General features: G+C 36.5%; 1 long non-coding RNA gene across 1 annotated transcript; it reads right to left on the reverse strand.

Annotated features, from left to right (window-relative positions):
• Positions 1–2,325: 2,325 nt before the first annotated feature.
• LOC311288477 lies at positions 2,326–4,025 on the reverse strand. Its single transcript, XR_014626927.1, has 4 exons — positions 3,176–4,025; positions 2,696–2,872; positions 2,562–2,624; positions 2,326–2,474 (listed from the first exon to the last, which is right to left on the reverse strand). It is a non-coding gene; the product is annotated as an uncharacterized lncRNA (long non-coding RNA).
• Between the last annotated feature and the right edge of the window lie 2,810 nt (positions 4,026–6,835).

Raw genomic sequence — 6,835 nt, forward strand, 5'->3', positions numbered from 1 at the left:
ATTTAGTTTTTACCATTTTAAGGGGAGTAAAATGTACATAAGTGATTACAGTTGCATTTTGTCCAGTTTCATCTTGAATGCGGAAAAATGTTCACGATTGGATAGCTATGCGATCAGAGAAAATACATGAAGTTAGTTACCAGGTAGGCTACACATGAACAGTGTTTCCAAATGCCTCACAGTCATTTCGATGTGTGGAATGTTTAATAATGACTCTATATGCTTGGCTGAAATTTATAGCATTAACTATGTACTGCGGAACAAGCTGTAAGCAGTCAGTCAGTAACTTGTGTGCACGTGATGCGCAGTGGTCGCGCTAATAGTTTGTCAGATCTGGCGCATTGACTTAATTCTCACACTTTAATAGTATTTATAACTCCTAACAAAAAAAAAAAAAACAAAAAAAAAAAGCTGTGTTACTATAAGGAATGATTACCTCAAAATGTAGATCTTTATGCAGGTACGAGGTACTTTATCTGAATGAAATACATAGCCTCTACTTCTCTCTCACTTTGCTCACGTGGCAGCGATTACCCACACTGGCATGTTTGCCATAGGTTGCCGACCCCTGATCTAGATAAAAAATGCTTCAGAGAAATGACCATTGTAAATAAATAAACATATACATTATGCATATATACATTATATATAATGGATAGGTGATATGCGTTACCTACTTATTATAGGAGGGGAGGGGAGAGCTGTCAGAGATCTAGGTCAATAAATTATAGACGATGCCTTATCTAAGACAAAAAGTTCCAGAATGTATCTAAACAGAGTTTTTTTTTTTTTTTTTATCTTCCTCTCTGGTTAGTGTGCTTTAACATGCTTAATATCATTTCTGACACATTCATGATGCAAGGTGATAATTCCCATTTTTCTCTTGTGTTCATGCCATGTGCTTTGGTTTTCATTTGTTACAGTCTCATTGGTTTATTGTTTCATTGCGGTCAGGTGTTGCTCAATTGCTTATCAGGGGGGTATTCCAGAAAGCAGGTTATGTGACATACCCGGGTAAGTTTAAGGGTAAGTTAGTGGATAACCTCAACTTTCGGTTCCAAAAACGGAGGTAACTTTCTGGGTATGTATGTAACCATAGGAACTTACTCTCTGAAGATAACCTGCTCGGTAGCAGGTTATGTTCCAGGGTTAGATTGTTTCAGAGAGGTGACGGAGCATGGCGTGCCCTTTTGAAGACGATCCAGTGGATGTGGAAGCACAGATAATACGAAATCTTTTCCGCCGTGAGGGTGATACAACCACGTATCGATGTGTTTTCGTATCCAAATGAATATTTACCGTTTTTCAAAAGAATCGTTAATTTATTAAACGAAGATAATGGAGTTAAATATTTAACTCCATTTATTTAACTTTTTTGCGACGGGGAGTTTTTTTGTATACAATAGTCTATTCATACTGTATACAATCACAATAATTTTAAATGTTTCTAATTATATAACTTTCAGTTTCAGGGTTCCCAAATATGATTGGGTGCATTGATGGAACCCACATTCCCATTAAAGCTCATTCAGTCAATGAAGGAGACTATGTAGGAAGTCAATCCATAGCATCAATGTGCAGGTGACAATAGATTTTTTGGGTGCTAAATGTTTGGGTGTTTAAACCATTAAATCACCCTCATTACTGGTCCCCACTAACTAGATAATATGTGATGCAACCCCTAATGTTGAAGCCAAATGGCCAGGGTCTGTACATGATGCCAGAATGTTTAGGGAGTCATCATTGTGCCACAAATTTCAACAGGGTATGTTTTGCCTTACACAATGTTTTTTTTTAATGCAATTATACACTTTAACTACCTTTATAGGACACTTCAATGGTTACTTGCTGGGGGACAGAGGGTACCCTTGTCTGCCCTATATGATGACACCCTACCCTGAACCTGAGCCTGGACCACAGGCACAATTCAACCTGGCCCACAGCAGAACACGGGTCAAGGTGGAAATGACCATAGGCATCCTGAAGGCAAGGTTTCAGTGCCTGCGTGGGCTCAGGGTCAGCCCAGAAAGGGCATGTGACATCACAGCTGCTTGTGTTGTTCTTCACAACATTGCCACACTGAGAGGTGAGAGGGCCCCCCCTTCTCTTGAAGATGGCCAAGAGGAACCCCCAGTGAACCCAGTAGACCAAAGAGATGCAGGGTGGTACGAGACATGATTTGCCAAAATCACTTTAATTAAAACCAGTTAACAGTCAAGTGTTGTTCATTGTTTCTTTATTTCCTGTAACAAAATACATTTGTATTTATTTCTTTAGATTTCATTCAACAACAAATGACAGATTAATGTTTACATACTGTTTCCCACCTTAAGCTGGTGCTCCAGCAATTCAAGTCTGGCCTTTTTTAGGTTAAGCCTTTTCTCCTCCATTTGAAGCTGTATAAGGTCCATCTCCATGTCACTTTTTCTGATTTGCTTTTGAAGGTGGACCTTATACAGCTCTTTGGCAGGCAACTAGAAAGACAGAATAATTAAACATGACTGAAAGTCTGTAATACAAACACAGACCAAATATTTAAATGAGGAAGGAACATTTCTTACACTGCTAAGATTCTGTGTGGAGGTAGATGGACCCTCATCTGTATTAAAATCTCCTGCCATATTCTGTAAAATGACAATGACAATTTATTTATTCTCTTATGCAAAAAAGGGGGAATGCATTCTATGCATCATACCTCTATGGGCCTCCCCACATTTTCTGTTTCTGTCACAGCAGAAGTGGTCTCTTCATCGTCAGCCTACAGTGAAAATAAGGAATGCTTGGTCTAGCAAACAGAAACCTAAAGACAATACAACTGTGACAGAGTGTGGTGTTGCAGGAGGATCCAATAATACAATGTGGCCATCAGCAACTGCAAGATAATTAAACCAATAATATAATCATGCATATTCAATACTCAATGTATATTCTTAAACAAATACAACTAATAAAGAAGGACATTAGGAACATCTAAGAGTACTAGTAATACGATTACAGTACACAGCATATATGCAGTCAAAGCAGCATGCATACTGCACAAGTGAATCAATGACTGTAAAATGCATTCAAAATGCCTATTTAAAATGGTGACAGTGTTGATGATTTTCTTTATTAAAACACTGACAAAAACAGTGAAAACATCAATAAATCATAAGTATTAATATGGTACACCTACATTTTACTAAGCCACTTGTCTTGGTAGCTGAGTCCGATGAACTGCCCCCTGGAATCCCATCGACCACAGGTCGCCCTTTATTAAGGGACAGTGCCAGCTCCTGGGCAGCTGGGGTGAGGGAAGGTGGAGGTGGACCCCCACCTGTTTTACGGGCCTCGGCCTTCTTTCTATTGGCTACATAGAAAACTAAATTAGGCTACATTAAATACTAAATTACATTGCTGGAGAATGTTTTTGTGTTTCATTTTGACTTAGCTCACACTTCTTCTGGCTCCAGAAGGATTACACCTGATAAAACAAGAAGCCAACATACTAGCCAATTATGTGCATTACTACTGTAATATTAAGAAATGTATGGAGGCCAACAAGTAAATACTTGTCTATTTTTACTACATGCCCCAAAGAATTTTTGCGTCACAATGAAAGGGGAAAATAGCCCATTTATAATTTTATAAACTCACGCATTTACTCAGTCCGTTATTTTTTGCCAAACCAACTCTCTTTCTTTTGCTGATGCAGCAGTATTGCTTTTTTATTATTATTATTTTTATAATGGGCTTATAGTCTTCATAAGCAAGCATTAAAACCTCCAACTCAGTTTCACCGAAATATGTAGCTCGCTTTTTTTCTCCCTGGGTTTCCATGGTGACTCCTGAAATCGGTGATCCATTGAAAATGTCTTTATGTACTCGCGGTGTGCGCGCATTAACTCTGGGTTACCAATAGGAGGTTGATTAAACTAACTCTTCTCAGGTGTTTTGGAACCGACATACTCATGGTATGCGGGTTTGGGGTAAATCAACCCAGAGGTTATGATTTACCAAATGGTAAGTTAACCAAGCTTTCTGGAATACCCCCCAGTACTAGTCTATGTATTTACAGTACATTTGTGTATTTGTTTGTACACTTTCTGAACCATGGAATAAACTGCATTTGTGAACCGTTACACACGACTGACCACTTTTGCGTGCTAAACCTAATAGATTATTTTTTTTTTTTATCTATCCTGCATTCCGTTTTTAGGGACTCAAATATAGCACTTTGCACTTTGAATGACCATTCAAAGTAGAGCAGTCAAAGACACGGCCCCGGGGCCAAATGCGTTCAATCCAGGCCAAAGGATTATTTATCTATTACATTATTTATTGTATCTGCATATTTAGCTGTAGCAGGATCAAAATACCATGCAAAAACCTAAATAAAAAGTTTAGTTTAAATGATTTTGACACCTTTGATGCACATTTCCAGATTTGCGTGATGCAGAACACATTAAAGAGGACCTGTTATGCTTTTTTACATTTTCAACTTTCTTTAATGTTACCGTTTCATGTTTAACTCCAAATGGAGTTATTCTCTATATCAATAAACACTGTTTCCGAACTCCTCAATTGTAGTCATGAGTTTTCAATATTCCTTATTAAATAATTCCTGCCCAAGGTATGCACAAAAAAAAAAAGAGGGTGAGGTCTGGTTGAGTTGTGTTATTAGTGAAACTCACGGTTATGGTAAGGGATGAGACATTTCACAAACACATTCAAAACAGTCGACTAAACAATCACATAATGGTCCAATCATAACAAATTGGAACTACACAGAGATTTACTGACAGACTGAGAAGAGAGGTGCTCCAACAATGTAAATTATGTGAAAAATAAGTTTTTTTGACATTAAAGCATGAAAACCTATTCTAGCACACCCCAAAACAAAATCTTTGTAAAAGAGCATAATAGGTCCTCTTTAATATATAATATTAGTCAAGCACAGTAATCATACAAAAACAAATGCCAAAAAATTATATTTTACTTTGTTTGGGTATACAAATAGAAAAATGAATAGTATTTGTGAGGAAACTCACTGGGACACTGCTTAGTCTTCCAAATCATTTAGCAACTGGGGAAATACAATTATAGGCCTGATTAAATATTTATTTTCCAATCGCAAGACAAATTTAGACTCAGGCAATAGTTTCCCCAGGCAGATTTTCCCTCAATAGTGATAAAACATCTGTGTCAGCAACACTGGAAACAATGTAGAAGAGAAACACATGGACAGCCAGGAAGTGCAGAAACCAAATGAAGCATGCAGTAACTCTGATAGATTTGGGAAATACATTTTGAATTGATTGCTACTGTAGAGATGTGCAAATATATTTATGTTGAGAAGTTGAGAAGTACTTGAGAAGCAAAATTGTGAAAGAGAACTAGACGGGCAATAAGTTTAGGTTCATGTGTTTAACAGCTTGTTGAACACCCACTCTGGGTTTCCTCTCTCAACCAGAGTGTGCTTGATTTTCCTCGTGTCACTTTTGATTTGAATTTCAAGTTTCCCATATCTGCTGTTCATCCTCTTTCCCATCACTGCAAATCACTATGACAGCTTCCCTTGTCAGGGGCAAAAGCAGACTAACTCAACAGATGTTCCACAGTGCTTGACTGGTGTTTCTCCTTCACCAGTGGATCTGATTAAAGGAAGAAATGACTAGGCTTTTAAGATTTAGGCTAGAGTTGTCAATTAATAAATAAATAAAAATTAACCAAATAAATTATTTAATAAGCCAATTAACTCATTGGATTATTTGCAATTAATCAAATATATCAGTATTTGCTGAGAAAAGCTCTCATACAAAGACAATTAGTTAACTGAGATTCTTACTTTAGGGGCCGTTTAGACTAGACCGTTTTCAAATAAAAACTGAAACATTTAAATGAGTTTCCAAAAAAAAAAACCTTTCAAAAAAAAGAAAAATTCAAAAACCTTTCCGTTTTAAGTACATCGTTGCCGTGTAAACGTACCCTAAGTCTTCTTACCCCACTGCCCACCTAAACAATGAACAACTGTTTTGAAGCAGTTTCTAAAGTGTAAAATCCTGAGAGGTTTCTATCGGTCCTTGAGCAAGTTTGCCGGACACTGATGATTTAAGTTAGAATGTGTTATAAAAAAGCTGATGATTGAGAAACACAAAAAGGACCTTAGTTTGTTCCTTCTTTATCCTCTGGTTACTGTGTGAGAACAGACAGACGGCCAACATTAATGATGCATCAGATTGAGCTTTAAACAGCTTGTGTTCATTAATTTATTGACCATTATGTAATCATGGAGAATGATGTAGTGCACAAAGAGGAATTACATAAAATAATTTAAAATAAAATATTTAAATAAATAATGTATATTTAAATAAAAGATTTATATTTAGCCATGAGAAACTGTGTACACTGATCATTTATTAATACAATAAATGCCAAAGTGAAAAGTAGCTTTAGAAATCTGTATGTTTATATAGAAGTTTATATATATCATATTATATTTATATCGTATATTGAGTTTGTCAAATCTGTCTGAGGTGGACTGGAGGAAAAAAAGCTGTAATTTTTATTTTTTTTTATAAATCAAAATAATTAATCACACTAAAAGCTGACAGCCCTACTAATAACTTCTGTTTAGAAATGTACAGGTGAAAGATCTGCAATTTAATATCCGTGCATTGCCTGTGTTGACTGAATTTAAATGGTAATTAACATCAGCTATGCTACTGGCAACTCTGTTTGTCGTGTTTGTTTGTGTGTGTGTGTGTGTGTGTGTGTGTGTGTGCGTGCTAATGCACCTAACAGTATATCCACTGACAGTAAGCATAACAGGTAGAATACATTTTAAATTTCTATC

Source organism: Rutilus rutilus (assembly GCF_951802725.1).
Source record: "Rutilus rutilus genome assembly, chromosome: 3".
Lineage (NCBI taxonomy): Eukaryota > Metazoa > Chordata > Actinopteri > Cypriniformes > Leuciscidae > Rutilus > Rutilus rutilus.